The 17,374-nt window shown below is 34.9% G+C and overlaps 1 protein-coding gene across 9 annotated transcripts in view; it reads left to right on the top strand.

The window, feature by feature from the left end:
- Nucleotides 1-17,374, top strand: part of rg (rugose) — a 796,531-nt gene that overhangs the window by 412,010 nt on the left and 367,147 nt on the right. The gene's annotated exons all lie outside the window — the stretch shown is intronic.

Consider the following 17,374-nt stretch of genomic DNA (forward strand, 5'->3'; position numbering starts at 1 on the left):
AAAAAACAAAAGCGCTATTGTTACAAGTAACACCGTACATTTTTAAACGGTTTTATGAGTTGACAGGCCGCATGGCCGCATGCACGGCTGCACGGCCGTTGTGAACGAATCTTGTAATTGAAATTTAAGTAACTTCCCGATAAGCTACAAGCATGAAACTTGGAATATAGTTCAGAACCCGATGACAATGCAATAATAAGAAAAAAAAATCGCCGCTAGGTGGCGCATGGATCGAGATGTTCGCAAAAATCATATTTGTGGACCGATTTGACTCATATTTGGAACACTTAATACATACAAGAATTGAAAGCGACATATCAAAAAAAAAAAAAAAAAAAATCGCTGCTAGGTGGTGAAAGGATCGAGATATTCAGAAAATCATATTTGTGGTCCGATTTTGCCAATATTTGGAACACATAATACATAGATACATGAATAGAAAGCGACCTATGATGCCCGATTTGGCTCATATTTGGAACAAATATTGCATACAGTCCGGTAGAAGTGACATCAAAATATTTTGGAGTTGGATGAGGGACAAGCATACGTGGCGCAGAGTCGAGTAAAGTCTTTGGAAGGATTATGTATTGAGGACTTAGGTTGTAACAAATTGTCAGGAAAGAGTCCTTGTAATAATGAGTCACTAAATGAACTAAATAGAATGAGAAATAATAGGCAATTAAATAAAGACTAAAAACTTGAAAATAAAATAATTAAAAAAAATTTTTTAAGTTAAACGGTTTTATTGAAAACAATATTTACATGAAGTAATAATAATACGAAAAGCTAGAAAATAATTAGGTAGGTCCTAGGTACTAGTCATCACACTCCTTATCAATCTATGGCGTTGATCAGACAATTAAATAAAAGCGCTGGACGCGTCATATTTCTACTGATAGTCATAAGTAAAACTAACTGAACCTTAATCAGTCACATTTTTAGAAATTTCACGCGCCCAACGCTTTTATTTAATTGTCTGATCAACGCCATAGATTGATAAGGAGTGTGATGACTAGTGCCTAGGACCTACCTAATTATTTTCTAGCTTTTCGTATTATTATTACTTCATGTAAATATTGTTTTCAATAAAACCGTTTAACTTAAAAACTTTTTTTTAATTATTTTATTTCTGTTGGGTATTCATAATCGAGATCACGTCCCTAGCCATCTTACTCTTGGAATTACTTTTTGTTCTAAAACTTTTTGATTTTTATGATTCAATAACAGACAATACGACTTTGATTTCCTTATTTAAATCTTAACTAAAAATTGAACACATCATTAAACACACAAACATAAAACACGTATTGTTTAATTTATCTCATTCGTACACTTTTTTGCATATGTTGAAAATGGGCCAAGCTAACGAAACATGAAAAGTTCCAAAAAGTGAAAAAATAAATTTTCATCTCTTTTATCTATCAATATAAGAAGACGAGGAAGACGTTGTTCTGCTCTAACTATGGTCTATCTACATAAGTTTTAAGAAGTTCATACCTTTAACTCTCCCGCCTTCTTGTCTTTTTATTCACTCCTCCCCCTACCTATCTCTTTCTATGCGTGTCTTTCTCCCTCTCCGTCTTTTCCGCTATATCTTCGTCCAACTCCATCGCTTACTTCATCACTCTTTTCTCTCTCTAGTTCTTATTCTTCTCCATCCCTTATTCCCAGCCTCTGTTTTAATTACAGTCCCAGCCCAAAAGTTTCATTCCCAATCAAAGTCCAAGTCCCAGTCCGATTCTCAGTCCCTCCCCTAGTCCCAGTCGGCCCCTGGTCCGTTTCACGGAAAAAAGTCTCGTAAATACTAATCCAGGCAAAGGGATGTCTAAATACCTAACTTCAGGTAAATCGAACCGTCAATAGAGTTTGTTCGAATAGATCGTTCCCGGGTCCCCTTTCCAGGAAGCGATTTGTTAGTAACTCTCTTCGGTTTGCCATGAAGCGACCCTACAAATTTGATTAAAATTGGAGAGTGATTTCGGAGCACATGCAAATATAAATTATTTTTATACGTATATTGATAGATAGATTAAATCTCTTTAGTGCAAAACATTCCAAAAAATAGAACTTTTGTTTAAGAATTTTAACGAAATGTTCAAAATTTTAAACGAAAGTGTGTTCTTCAAATGATGATGAACTTTAAACCATTTATGTTGCGTTAACATGAGATTTTGGAAATTTTCCACGCCCCTATAATATATACCTTCAAATTATATCGTAAATGTCTTTCTCACGTTGCTAAGCTTTCAAATGCAAAAAACCGTTTTAAAATCCGAGTATTCTGTGTGAAGTGATTGACGTACAATGACATTTAGAGACTTTATTTTATAAGATGTATAGATAAAAATATAGCTAGATCATAAATTAAAGTCTAGAATTTTGGAAAGATGTAATCTCTTACGCAGACATCCACATAGTCCAGCGAATTAAAACGCAGCGGCTGCGCTGGCTAGGCCATGTTAAGCGAATGAAAGATGATGCGCCGGCCAAGAAAGTGTTTCTATCGGAACCCGCCTATGGAAGCAGAGGTAGAGGGCGGCCCCCACTCCGTTGGAAGGACCAGGTGGAAAACGATTTAAACTCCCTTGGTGTGACCAATTGGCGCCGGTTGGCGGAGCGAAGGAGCGACTGGCGCGCCTTGTTGGACGGCCATAACCGTTTAGACGGTTAAGCGCCAATTAAGTAAATAAGTAAGTAAGTTAAAAGAAATCCTACATGTAGCACTATAAAATATCTGATTAAAAGGAAAATTAGCCTTACAAATTTTTACACTGCATTTACTGTAGTGACAAGAAGTATGATTGTGTGATTCGTAAATCAATAACCCTACGTCCTGTTGAAGTAGGTGCAAGCTAACTAATAAAATGAAAAAGAAAATTTGGATTTGGGTTATTATATATGTATAGTGACATTTTTGCGCTATGAAACTGCATTTTAAAACACTGTAATGGTTGATCATGTCAATAAAAACGGTTTGTCATACAACGTCAAATGGTTTGCCATCCATTTTGAGGCTACATCTAAGTGACATCTAAGTTGACCAATAAATAAAAACTACAATTGCCCATTTACCATTAAAATTTCATTTGCTCACATGTTGGCATTTTATTTTCGTTTGCCGACTGGCGTCCCATCAACATATAATCAGAGAGGATAGATAGAATAAGAGACGTCATTTCATACTTTTTGCGAAATTTGTTTGTAATGTCCCATTTGAGGGGTAATTTTAAATTGCTTCTACACATTTTGATTGTTATAATATATATTAATATAAACTTCTTAAAAATGTGTAGAAGGCAATTTTCTAATACCCGCCAATCAGGTACATTACAAACAAAAATTGAAATGACGTCTCTTATTCTATCTATCCTCCATGATATAATTACAGAACGCATAAAACAAGGGGAAATAATGAAATAGGTTGTGAAATAAATAAACACAAAATTTTAGCGAGGATTTTGACAAAGAACTTCTTTGTCGACTTTGAGTCAGTAATGTGATAGGATGAAACGCCTTTGACCCCAACTGGTCAGGGTCAGCTTGAGGCAGTTTTATGTCGGTCATCTTGACCTAATGAAAACCAAGCATTAGATATATTTGTTTTGATTTATTTTTCAAACGTTTTTTTGTTTTTGGTTTGTTTTCATTTAAATTTTCCGGAAATTTTCAGCGCATTTAACATGGAAAACATTTTTATTTGCTGAAAAATAATACTTCTCTTAATTTATTTACTTAATTAATAACATAAATATATACATAGGCACTACCGCAATGACAAGATGCAAATCCCATTTCTGTGTCAGCTACGAAAAATTGCAAGATTGCGGGTAATACTTACGAATGTGCGTTGTCAGCAAAGGTGCAATAAAAAAACGATAATGCAGTTTCTTATGGGTGCTATTTAAAGATCTATTTAGGTATCTATTATTGAGTTGTGTAACGTCTGAAGAAGACTGTGAAGGTAAGGGACTTCCCGGGGATCCAATCCTTATCTAGGGCTTAAATTTGTTTAGTTAATATACCTAATTTATTCGTACAGTACAGTTATAAACATGAAAGGGATCAGTCGAAGGATACAAAAAAATAAAAGAATGTTCCGAAACCCTTTCAACTTTAGTGATTGACCTTAAAACTTTTTTTGCTATGGGTTCATTGGGCAATATTTTGTTATTTTTAAGTTATAATTTTTCTAGTTTTTGCCATTTGTTTATACAAAGCAAACAAAGCACATTAATTATGGTTTCAATTATGAAGTTTTAATATTAGTCACCTATTTATTTGAACAAAAAAAAAAACTGTTTTTAAAATATTTTTCACCTGTTCAAAAGTAAACAAAGACGTATTACTTGGAAAATAAGGAAAGTGGCAATAAACCTGCAGAAATTCTCACACTCAGAGAAAAAATCGTTCTAAAACGAACGAAACAAGTTCAAAATTAAGAACATTCGTTGACAACGGTCTGTTAAGTACGTTTTTTCTTAACTCGTGACCCATGGGCTTGTTTTAAGAACACTTTTTGCAAGAACACCGTTCGTATTTTATGACTAGTTTGGTATTGATGTGTGAACCTACTGTGCTCATTTCAAGAACTATTTGTGCTTGAAATAAGATTTTTTGTTCACATGGTTCGAGAACGACTTGTGGTCGATTTAACAGTTTTCTTTCTCAATTCAAGAACGGTTTGTGCTTGAACATTGATGGGAGGGTAAAGAATTTGTATCAATAGGTACCCATTTATTTTTTGATAATAATAATTTTTTTGTCACAAATAAAAAATATTCATAACAAAATTTTTTTTTTATTAAAATCCAAAAGTTTAAGAAAAAACGCATGTGCATTTTTCCAAGTATTTCTCTTATTGAGAAATTATTCTTATTTGAAGACGCAATCTGCATATATACTTAAAGTATTTTATAACAAGTTTTAGAATTATCTGTGCATATGCGAATGGAAAATCTAATTGCACAAAAAATAAAAGTTAAACAATTGTTTGAGTGTAACGCTGATCGAACACGCGCCACGCGATCGAAACCGCAACATCATAACCGCTGGGCTACTACAACTGCTTGATAGCTTGTGCCAAGTATTGTATTTAACATTGTAGCGCACACGAATTGTATCGTTTGTTTTTTCTTTAACTAAATTTAAGAACATTGTACTTAATTTAAGAAAATTGTTCTCATTAATGGAACATTTGTTCATATTTTAAGACCAGCCGTTCTCTTTTCAAGAAAATGATGTCAGTTCATGCATAACGTTGTTGTTTTAAGAATTGGTCGTTCGTTTTTCAAGAACAAAAAAGTAAGAACATGAAAGCTTGAATTGAGTCTGGTGGTGCTGGAGTTTAGAACGGCGTTTTTTCTCTGAGCGTGGTTGCATACAAATATTTCTAAGTGGGATTGCCACTTCGAGTATCCAACATACCTTGTTATATATGTTTTAGTTTTGAAAACAGCTATCCGATTTTGGAGACATTTTCTATAAAATGCGACATGCTTTATCTTAAGGTGTTGATACTGCCGTTGTTCTAGGAAGGCTGCCATATATTTCAAATTAAAAAAAAAGTAAGGACGGGACTGTGCCGAAGACTTCATACCTTTCATGAATGGGGCTGTACAATACCCTTATCCCATTCGTAATCTCCACATAATGCGCTGTATAAGATAAGAAATATATATATATATTAAGATAAATATATATTTTTAGATAAATATAAAAAAATGGCAAAAAACCCCCTTATCTGAACGATCGGTTGTATGGGATATATATTATATATAGCTCCGATCGAAATTTTTTACAGGAAATCTTCTATGATATATTGGAATATATAGCACCAAGTTTCACGTTTTATATTGGAAACTTAGAGAGAAATGGCGAAAAATCTTTCTATCTGAACGATCGGTTGTATGGTATATATAGTATATGTAGCTCCGATCGTAATTATTTTTTCATGAAATCTTCTATGATATATTAGAATAAATATCACCAAGTTTAACGTTTTCGTATTGGAAATTAAGGGAGAAATTGCCAAATATCTTTCTATCTGAACGATCGGTTGTATGGGATATATACTATATATAGCTCCGATCAAAGTGATTTTTTCAGAAAATCTTCTGTGATATATTAAAATATATATCACCTAGTTTCACGTTTATACTTTCTAAATTAAGGAAGAAATGGCCAAAAATCTTTCTATCTGAACGATCGGTTGTATGGGATATAATTATATAAGCTCCGATCAAAGTGGTTTTTTCAGGATATATTCTATGATATATTAGAATATAAATCACTAAGTTTAACGTTTATACTTTCTAAATTGCGGCAGGAATGACAAAAATCGTCTTATTTGAACGATCGGTTGTATGGGAGATATATGTTATAGTGGTCCGATCCTACCGGATGCAACAAATGTCTAATATAATACAAAAATACATCCTGATCCAAATTCCATTGAGATATCTCAAAATTTGAAGGACTAGTTTGCGTTCAAACAGACAGATGGATGGACAGACGGACCGAAGGACGGACAGACGGACATGGCTATATCAACTCAGTTCGTCACCCTGATCAGTTCGGTGTACTTAATGGTGAGTCTATCTTCTATATTTCTCAACGTTACAAACATCGGACCAAAGTTAATATACCATTTCATGTTCATGAAAGGTATAAAAAATGATGAAATATTCCGAACTGCGTATCAAACGAAAAAAACTTAAATGCCAAATTTCAAATAAATATTCGTTTGGGGTTCCCACCTAATTATAAACGTAAATTCCATTTTGTATCCTCTTATATCTCGAAACTGGGAACACGCTTCAGTGTAAGCTATTTTACTTGGATCTTGCTACGTAGGATGAAGGTTACCGCCTACCTTAAATTAAAAAAAAATAATGAATAACGATAAAATAAGATATGCCAATGTGGGTGTATAAGTAAAGGTGTTCTAAGTCGTATTTTAACAGAAGCAAAGCAACATCTAAATTTTAGAAATAAGGTTTTTAAATTAGAAGACAAATTTTTCTAAGTGGGGTCGCCCCTCGACAGTGTTTGGCAAGCGCTCCGGGTGTATTTCTGTCATGAAAAGCTCTCAGTGAAAACCCATCTGCCTTGCAGATGCCGTTCGGAATTGGCTTAAAACATGTAGGTCCCGTCCGGCCAATTTGTAGGGAAAATCAAGAGGAGCACGACGCAAATTGGAAGAGAAGCTCGGCCTTAGATCTCTTCGGAGGTTATCGCGCCTTACATTTATTTTTTTATTTTTATTTTTAAGTAGAGCTGTCCTCTAAGGTTGCTCCTCATCTTATTATACTAACTTATTGTATCTCACAGAGTTGCCACTCATGGTTGCCACTGAATCATAATATATTTATTCCTTTGAACGTTGACACTATCAAAATCACATTCACAATCAAACTTTTTGGCTAACGTTGCCACCTTACCCTAGTTAAACATATGTTTTCGAAAATGCGCTTGGCACCTCCACTTTCATGTTAATAGTTTACATGACTTTAAGCACCCTAAGTTGAAAAAAGCTGGCATTTCGAAATGAAATTTCCTTAAAACATTGCTTTCTGTCACGCTTACTGTTCTCTGTGTAGGGCGAGGTTAGGTTAAGTTAAAAGGACATACGTGGGACAATTTCGAGTGCACTGAGTGAGTGCCGTGTGGAACACATTCGTCTACCAAAATATTTCCTACTAGTCTTCAACGAACCACTTGATTTCTCTGATAAACATAAATAGGGGCGAAAGATCCACTTTCCTGAAATAAATTTGACCCAACTTGTTTGCAGTTCTGGACATCAGAAAAGAAAATGGTGGTTCGCCTCGCATTCCTCCTCATCCCTGCATTATCAGCAGAAGGAGCTTGTTTGTATGTGCCACCGACGGAGCATCTGCGCAATAGCGCAGTGAGCTGCGATGAAAACCGTAAGTACTCTCACCCAAGATTTGTTTTCCGATTTTCTCCAGATAATACATAGCGGTGGTCGTATGGAGCTCTCTGTCGCGCTTATGTCCATTTTGGAACCTTTACTGGTCATTTCTGTTGAAAATTAGTTCCCTTCAATATCGCTGTGCCCATGGACACAGCAAAGGGGATCATAAAGTTGCATTACGGACGCCAGCGTGGCTCCTTCGCACGAGTTCCAACTATATACCGATGGGCTCTTATGCTTTAAAGGTGGTCTGGCTGTCGACAAAGATCCATAAATTGGTGTTTTGGGCCATACTGTCTTATTAGAGAAGTCTGTCTGCTCTCTTATGGCATAGATCTCCACCTCGAAGCTACTGCATGAGTCAGGAAGTTCGTACGATTGATTCATCTGCAGATACTTTGTATGTAATACAGTCGAACTTCCATAACTTGATTCCCTATAATCCCAAAAAAAAACTTCGACTTACGGAGACTTCGAGTTACGGAACCATTTTTTTTTTGTTTGATAAAAACAAACCCTTTATGAAATATTTTGGTATTACATGAAGAAAACGTACATATTTTTTATTTAAAAAAGTATTTTACAGAAAGATATAAAAAACCAGTTACAATGCTGTAAAATATTCTGAAAGTAGTGACTGAAAATTTACTTCTTTTGTTATTTTCAATGAAAAAGGACTCTAACATGTTCAAAGCTTTATAATGCTCATTGGTTGTAGAGTCATTTGTTTGCAAATATAAACACAATGTTTGGAAAAAATTGTCGATATCAATTCTGGCAGGATGATGAATAGTGTTCTCCTCCGAAGCTTCGTCCTCACTCTCCGTTCCGCTTAAGATTGGATCCTCTGATTCAGGAAAGTAACGTTCCACAATATCATCCTCTGTAGGAAACCCAGTTGTGCAAAGCTCGTCATCTACTTCCATATAATCTTGAACATTAGAAGTGCATGTTACTTGGTTTGCTGTAAGCCAAGCTTCGAAATCAACTTCAATAAGATTCTTATTGTCATCAATACGGTTCAACAAAATTAGTGGAATGCCATCTTTCTCTTCCCATTCGGAATATTGACCAAATCCAGCTTTTTTGAAGCAATTCGCAGTTGCTTGACTACTGACGTTAATATTCCAAGCTTTACTTACATAATTGACGCAATCCAGGAGTGTAATATCCTGCTTTTTGTTTGTCTCTATGCGTTTAAGTGCTTCTTTCACCAGTCTACTACGATACAAAGTTTTAACATTTTGAATTATTCTCTGATCAAGGGGTTGCAATTTAGCGGCCATATTCAGTGGAAAAAATGCCAATTCAATAGCTTTTAGTTTGTTTTGTACTTCTTTCGGATGTGAGTTGTCAATAAATATAAAATTTTTCTGCCCCAACTTTAAAAGTTCTTATCCAATTTTAGAATCCAATCTTCAAAAAATTTACCTGTCATCCAAGCCTTGGTGTTTGCTTTGTAATCTACGGGAAGCCACTTAATACCACGAAAGCACCGAGGTCTTGCACTTTTTCCAGTCAATAGAACTTTAAGTTTTTCAGAACCATCCATATTAGCAGCCAACATTAGCGTAACCCGCTGCTTGCTATTTTTGCCTCCGTGGCATTGCTGATTTTTGAAAGTTAATGTTTTATTAGGCAAGCATTTGAAAAACAATCCTGTTTCATCAGCACTAAATACGTCGCGTTCACAGTACTTTTGCAATAAATTAGGTAAAACGTTCTTTTTCCATTTTTCACAGTCTATTTCACTCACAGAATTTGCTTCACCACACGCTTTTTATAACCTACACCATGTCTGAAATGAAGCTCAGAAATTATATGTTTTATTATTTGTTTCATCAATTAAACGTTTTGTTCAATACCTTTTCTTCCATTTATCAAGCCAACCTGTGCTTGCCATAAAATGATTATCGCCAAAACGCTTTGCAAATTCCCTTGCCTGTTCCTTTATTATTGATCCAGATATAGGCATGTTTTAGTCTCTAGTTGCTGTGAACCAATCGAGGATTGCTTTGTCGACATTCTCAAATTTTGGAGTTCTAATCATCTTAGTACTCGTACATAGAGGAGTTCCACATTCAACTGACATGATAATGGATTTCCTATTTTTTAAAATCGTGGATACCGTGCTGGCCGGAATACCATATTTTGCGGCAGCTTCATTCTTCTTTAACCCATTTTCCACTTCCTTGATCAGTTTATATTTTTCGTTAATCGACAAAGATTTTAAACACGTTTTGTTGCCATTATCATAAATAAAAGGATTTACATAATTCACACTTGATTGTTTACTTTATTAGTATGACTACCATTTATGACTAACCTATGCAAACAAAAACAAGCATTTAATGTACAAATAAGAATATGCTCTTTTGTTTTGAATTTAATTTTGTTTCGGGGAAACCCCTATTTGTACATTAACAGCTTCAAAAAAATATAAAGAAAAAAAGAGAAACAACGTAACTTCGAGTTAGAGAATTACTTTGAATGTTTGCTCGTTCGAGTTATAGAGAACTTCGAGTTGGGGAAGTTCGAGTTGCGGAAGAAGAATTGTATGTAATTTACTCTCATAAGGCTATTGCCACTCGATTTCGTTCGAGTTATAGAAAATTCGAGTTATAGAAGTACAAGTTACGGAAGTTCGACTGTACCATAAAATCTGAGCCAGGGATAGTATCAGCTAGAATTTCATTTCGCCGAATTTCGTCCATGACAAATAAAAATCCCTGATGTTTTGAAAAAAAAAAAAAAAAAAATTTGGCCTTGATAAAATAAAATAAAAGAATATATTTCAAACAAGTCCATATGGGGCTACCTATATGAATTTGTGTATAAAAGACTCTTTGAGGAAGGAGCAGAGTACCACGAAAACGGTTCAAATTTAAATAAATAAAACATAAACTGCGCAACTACCTCCAAAGAGATTTTAGACCGAGCTTTTCTTCCAATTTTCACCGGGTTCGTTTTAGTTTTTCCTACAAATTAGCGGGACGGGGCCTACATGTTTTATGCCAACTTCGAAAGTCATCCGCAAAGTGGATGAGCTTCCACTGAGAAGATTTTGATGGCAGAAATACCCTGAGAGTATTTGCTAAATCACTGCCGAGGTCGCTTAGAAAATCTTTTTTCTAATTAAAAAAAAACTTGTTTTTAGTTTTTTGGTCTTGCTTTGCTCGGGAATTGAAACCAGAATCTTCAGTGGGTTAGGCGGAACATGCTAACACCACACCCGCTACTATCATCCTAGAAATGGACAATTTTTCATATTTTTTGTATAAAAAAAAATTAAAAAAAATAAAATAAAAAATGCCAAATACACCCAGAAAGTTCTACTTATTTAGTTTTTAATCCTTTTGTGGCAAAATGAGGGCAGTGGTCATTTGCAAGTTAACAACTTTTTTTCTGGATTCCTTCTTAGCAGATAAAATTTCTTAACAATGAATAGCCAACAGCATGTTTAACAAAACAATTTACAACATTTTCATGGCAAAGTGTGTTGAACTATGAATCTTGTGTTAGTTATTGGTTTAAAATAAGTTGATGGTTCTTTTGGCCAACCAAAGCCTCTTGCTCTACACACATCTCTCTCCCGTACAACACAGTGCTTTCACATAATAACATTTTTGCACTTTTCAAACTTCTTAAGCTTGATTGCAACGCCTTTTCTACTTTTCTTAGCGAGGATTTATTGCCAACGGCCAGAAAACTTATTTCAATAAGCATGTTGGAGCTGGAGTACCATATACATAAACACATACCTGCCCTAAAATATACGCGAGAGAAAGAACTTAACTAAACATATTACCGTTGCATATTCTTATTCTATTCGTCTTAAGGCCATTTCCATCTATCAACCTTTAGCTCAAACACACAAAGTTAGTTTAATGCAATTTGCTGTGCAAGGTTAACAAATTGTGTTTTGTTTTGCGGAGATTGCATTGCTAAAGCTATTTTTATCGCTGTCAGAGAATCAACTGCCCTCTTGGCTAGATCTTCAATTTAATTAAAGTTGAGTCAAAGATTAGCAACATAAGGCTTGTTCGTAATCTAAACAAATCTTACGAGTATTTCGTCTGCTGTCGGCGTCGTCTATGATTTCGCGACTTGCATCTAAACAGATACGTTGATAAACTTACAGACCTTGATTTTGATCATCTACAAAAGACGCTATGATTCTCTGTGGGACTTCTGGTTGATATTTTTGTTCGCAGTGAATTCTTGACGACATCCTTCAGATGTGTCCTGAAATTTTGAATTTTGATTTGTGAACGTGGATGTAGAGCTACTATTGTGCCAGGAAAGAATAAAAAAAAAAATCGTTCTCATTTTGAAAAAAAAAAACAAAAAACAATGTTTTCTGAGTGTAATAATAACAAAAGCTAAGATTTAGAGATCAAGTATAAGAAAACCATAGAAAAAAGAAGACTGCGCAAAACAGCGCGAGGCTGAACAAAAAGCAAAGCCACAACAAACAATGTAACTAAGTAGGTGAACTTCGTTTGATTCAAATATCTATCTTCCCAATATGTTGAACCAGCCAAGCCAGTAACATGATTTTATATGGAATACAAAAAAAAAAAAAAAAAAAAAAAAAAAAAAACCAGTACCAGGTAGTCGTGAACTTCGATGTGTGAAAATATAGTTGTACACCCGGAACCTGTTTTTTAACTTAACTAGAGCTTGCCCAGAAGTTGAAGTCAAACTACAATAGAGGTAATTTTACCAAAATCAAGTAGTTTACGGCCTTTTGAGAAGAGCTTCGTCGACTTCGTATTGGTAAAAACCCATATGGTTTTAAAATAGGTTTATTATGCGTAACGAATAATTATCGTCAACTTGTCAACTTGTAATCAGCTTATTGATTTCTTATCGGTTTGTCATAGAAGGGTTAAATATTTGTCATGGATTTTATATTTCAGTTTTATAAGTATTAAAAAAATGAGGATGAGTCAACGTTAACAAATCGATAACATGGCGATAATGAACTGGTAATATTCCGATAAGAAATCAATAACATTTCGAAAATATATCGATACATTTTCAATAATGAAAAATATAACTTTTCCATAACACGCCATAACCAATTGAAATCGTTTTATGGTGTATGTAATACATTTTCCGGTAAGTAATCGATACATTTTTGATAGAAAATTGATAACTTTTCGATAACAATGCGATGAGAATTGGTAACAATCCGATAACAAATCGATAGCATAACGATAATTTTTCGATGAAAAATCCAAAATTTTTCGATAAAAATCGGACACTGATTAAAAATCACTTTACTTTAATTTAATTTTCTTTTGTTAATTCTAGATTCTATGATGATAACTGTTTTATGTGAAAATGTGCGAAATCGGTTGAAGCCACGCCCGGTTTTTATACACGGTCGACCGCCTGTCCTTCCGCTTGGCCGTTAACATGATGACTTGAGCAAAAATTGATAAATCTTAACTAAACTTAGTTCACGTACTTATCTGAACTCACTTTATGTTGGTATAAAAAATGGCCGAAATCGGAATATAACAACGCCCACTTTTTCGATATCGAAAATTACGAACAAAATGCCATAATTCTATATCAAATATAAAAAAGGGATGAAACATGCTAATTGGATTGTTTTATTGATGCAAAAAATAACTTTAGAAAAAACTTTGTAAAATGGGTGTGACACCTACCATATTAAGTAGAAGAAAATGAAAAAGTTCTGCAGGGCGAAATCAAAACCCCTTGGATTCTTGCAGGAATACTGTTCGTGGTATTACATATATAAATAAATTAGCGGTACCCAAAAGATGATGTTCTGGGTCACCCTGGCCCACATTTTGGTCGATATCTCGAAAAGGCCTTCACATATACAACTAAGGGTCACTCCCTTTTAGAACCCTCATTAATACCTTTAATTTGATACCCATAACGTACAAACACATTCTAGAGTCACCCATTGTACACCTTTATGGCGATATCTCGAAAAGGCGGCCACCTATACAACTAATCCCATTCCCTTTTAAAATACTCATTAACACCTTCCATTGGAGACCCATATCATACAAACACATTCTAGAGTCACCCCCAGTCCACCTTTATGGCGATATCTCGAAAAGGCGTCCACCTATAGAACTAAGGCCCACTGCCTTTTAAAATACTCATGAACACTTTCCATTTGAGACCCATATCGTACAAACACATTCTAGAGTCACCTCCGGTCCACCCTTCTGGCGATATCCCGAAATGGCGTCCACCTATAGAACTAGGGCCCACTCCCCTTTTAAAATACTCATTAACAACTTGCATTTGATACCCATATCGTACAAACATATTCTAGAGTCACCTCCGGTCCACCTTTGTGATGATATCTCGAAATGGCGTCCACCTATACAACTAAGGCCCATTCCCTTTTAAAATACTCATCAACATCTTCCATTTGAGACCCATATCGTACAAACACATTCTAGAGTCACCTCCGGTCCACCTTTATGGCGATATCTCGAAAAGGCGTCCACCTATAGATCTAAGGCCCACTCCCTTTTAAAATACTCATTAACACCTTTCATATCTCGAAAAGGAGTCCACCTATAGAACTAAGCCCCACGCTCTTTTAAAATATTCATTAACACCTTTCGTTTGATACCCATATTGGAAAAACGCATTCTAGAGTCACCTCCAGTCCACCTTTATGGCGATATCTCGAAAAGGCGTCCACCTATAGAACTAGGGCGCACTCCCCTTTTAAAATACTCATTAACAACTTGCATTTGATACCCATATCGTACAAACATATTCTAGAGTCACCTCCGGTCCACCTTTGTGATGATATCTCGAAATGGCGTCCACCTATACAACTAAGGCCCATTCCCTTTTAAAATACTCATTAACACCTTCCATTGGAGACCCATATCGTACAAACACATTCTAGAGTCACCCCCAGTCCACCTTTATGGCGATATCTCGAAAAGGCGTCCACCTATAGAACTAAGGCCCACTGCCTTTTAAAATACTCATGAACACTTTCCATTTGAGACCCATATCGTACAAACACATTCTAGAGTCACCTCCGGTCCACCCTTCTGGCGATATCCCGAAATGGCGTCCACCTATAGAACTAGGGCCCACTCCCCTTTTAAAATACTCATTAACAACTTGCATTTGATACCCATATCGTACAAACATATTCTAGAGTCACCTCCGGTCCACCTTTGTGATGATATCTCGAAATGGCGTCCACCTATACAACTAAGGCCCATTCCCTTTTAAAATACTCATCAACATCTTCCATTTGAGACCCATATCGTACAAACAAATTCTAGAGTCAACCCTGATCCACCTTTATGGCGATATCCCTAAATGGCGTCCACCTATAGAACTATGGCGCAGTCCCTCATAAAATACTCTTAAATACCTTTCATTTGATACACATGTCATAGAAACACATTCCAGGGTTACCCTCGGTTCATTTTCCTACATGGTTATTTTCCCGTATGTTGTCACCATAGCTCTGAACTGACTATGTGATGTTTAGTTACACCCGAACTTAACCTTCCTTACTTGTTTTATTTTATTTTGTTTATTTTTTTTAATTAATGTTATTTAATTTTATATAATTTTATTTTATTCTATTGTATTTTTTGTACTCAGCTGAGCAGAGCTCACAGAGTATATTAATTTGGTTAGCAAAACGGTACCCCGTTACGGCATAAGCTAATCGAGATAGATATAGACTTCTATATATCAAAATGATCTGGGCGAAAAAAGAAATTCATTTAGCCATGCCCGTCCGTCCGTCTGTCTGCCCGTAAACACAATAACTTGAGTAAATTTTGAGGTATCTTAATGAAATTTGGTATGTAAGTTCCACGTAAGTAAGTAACCACGCCCGCTTTTTCGATATCGAAAATTTCGAAAAACCGAAAAAGTGCGATAATTCATTACCAAAGACAGTTAAGGAGATGAAATTTGATAGATGCGTTGACCTTATGATGCAGAATAGAAAATTAGTAAAATTTTGGACAATGGGCACGACACCGCCCACTTTTAAAAGAAGGGAATTTAAAAGTTACACCCGAACTTAGCCTTCCTTACTTGTTTTTATTTTATTTTTTTCTATATATATTATTTTATTTCATTTGATTTTTTAAACCTAATATAATTAAATTAATTTTTTTTTTCAATTTCTTTGCATTTTATTTCTTCATAAAAATCTAACCAAATAATCCACAAAAATGATACAAGCAACACAACTCTAAAAAGTAGCCAATTCCAATATAAACCTGAATACCTAACCACGTGCTTTGCTTTCGTGAACTCTATTATGTCAGTAATAAAAATCACGCATTTGCTCATGTATGATTTGGATCTTTATTTCCAGTAAAACGGCAGTGTCAGTTCAAAACCATAAAGGTTCATCTATGTAGTAACAAAAATTATACATAAATCCAAATAAATGCAAACATACGCACACAAGCTCATACATAGCTAGCATCTAACGACCATTTCAAATCGTATGATGGCATCCTTTGCCTAACAACTGGAATTGCTACTTGATTCACACTTATTGCAATACAAAGCAAAAACACTTTCACGTTATTCAAAGCGAGAAAGTGGCTAGTACTTTTCTTTAAGAATCTCATGTCAAGTCATTTTGAGTGCGCAATATTGACTCTTCGGCTAACTAGAAATGTCAGTTGATTGCATGGCTGACGTTGAAATGTGTGTAATGGTGCCATGTTGTTTTAAATAACTAAACAAAATGCTTAAGCAACTTTTGTAAAGTGTATATGTGCAAAACTATGTATTCGAAAAAAAAAAAAATTGAAAAATAGCTGCCTGACTATGATGTCGCATTATGCGGTGCACTGGTTTACTTTTATGTACGAATTTATCTTTATATTTTGTCTCTTACATTTTCACTTAAATTCATCGTACTTATTTATAGTTTTTAATTTTTATTGGCTCATGTTTCAGTTGTATGCTCTTTTTGACATTTATGGCTGCTACAATGTAAAAAAATAACATTACTTCTTGCTAAATGCAGTTTTGTGGTAAATAATTTTTTCATAGCAAGCGCCAAAAAAAATATATATGTATATCAGCATCTTGGTTAAATGCTTAGAAAAAAGCGAATCGCTGCTATTATTGTGCCACTTATTTTTCACCCCCAGCCTTCTTTTTTGCACGCCTGTTATGTCTTCTTCGCAATCGTAATATTTGCTTTTGACATCAACTCTTTGTGGTCACAGTTTATGTTTCTGTTGTTGTAAATTTCTATTTCAGCTTCAAATATTTTCTTTTGTTAGAGCAAAGTAGGGCGCACGCTGCTGCTACATTAATTTTCGTTTCTTGATTTTTTTTATTTTATGTAAACTTTTTATTGTTGTTGCATACTTAATAGTTTTCTATTAACTATACATCTGTTAATGGCATTCTACGACGACTGGC

The sequence above is a fragment of the Eurosta solidaginis genome, chromosome 4, assembly GCF_040869045.1.
Source record: "Eurosta solidaginis isolate ZX-2024a chromosome 4, ASM4086904v1, whole genome shotgun sequence".
Lineage (NCBI taxonomy): Eukaryota > Metazoa > Arthropoda > Insecta > Diptera > Tephritidae > Eurosta > Eurosta solidaginis.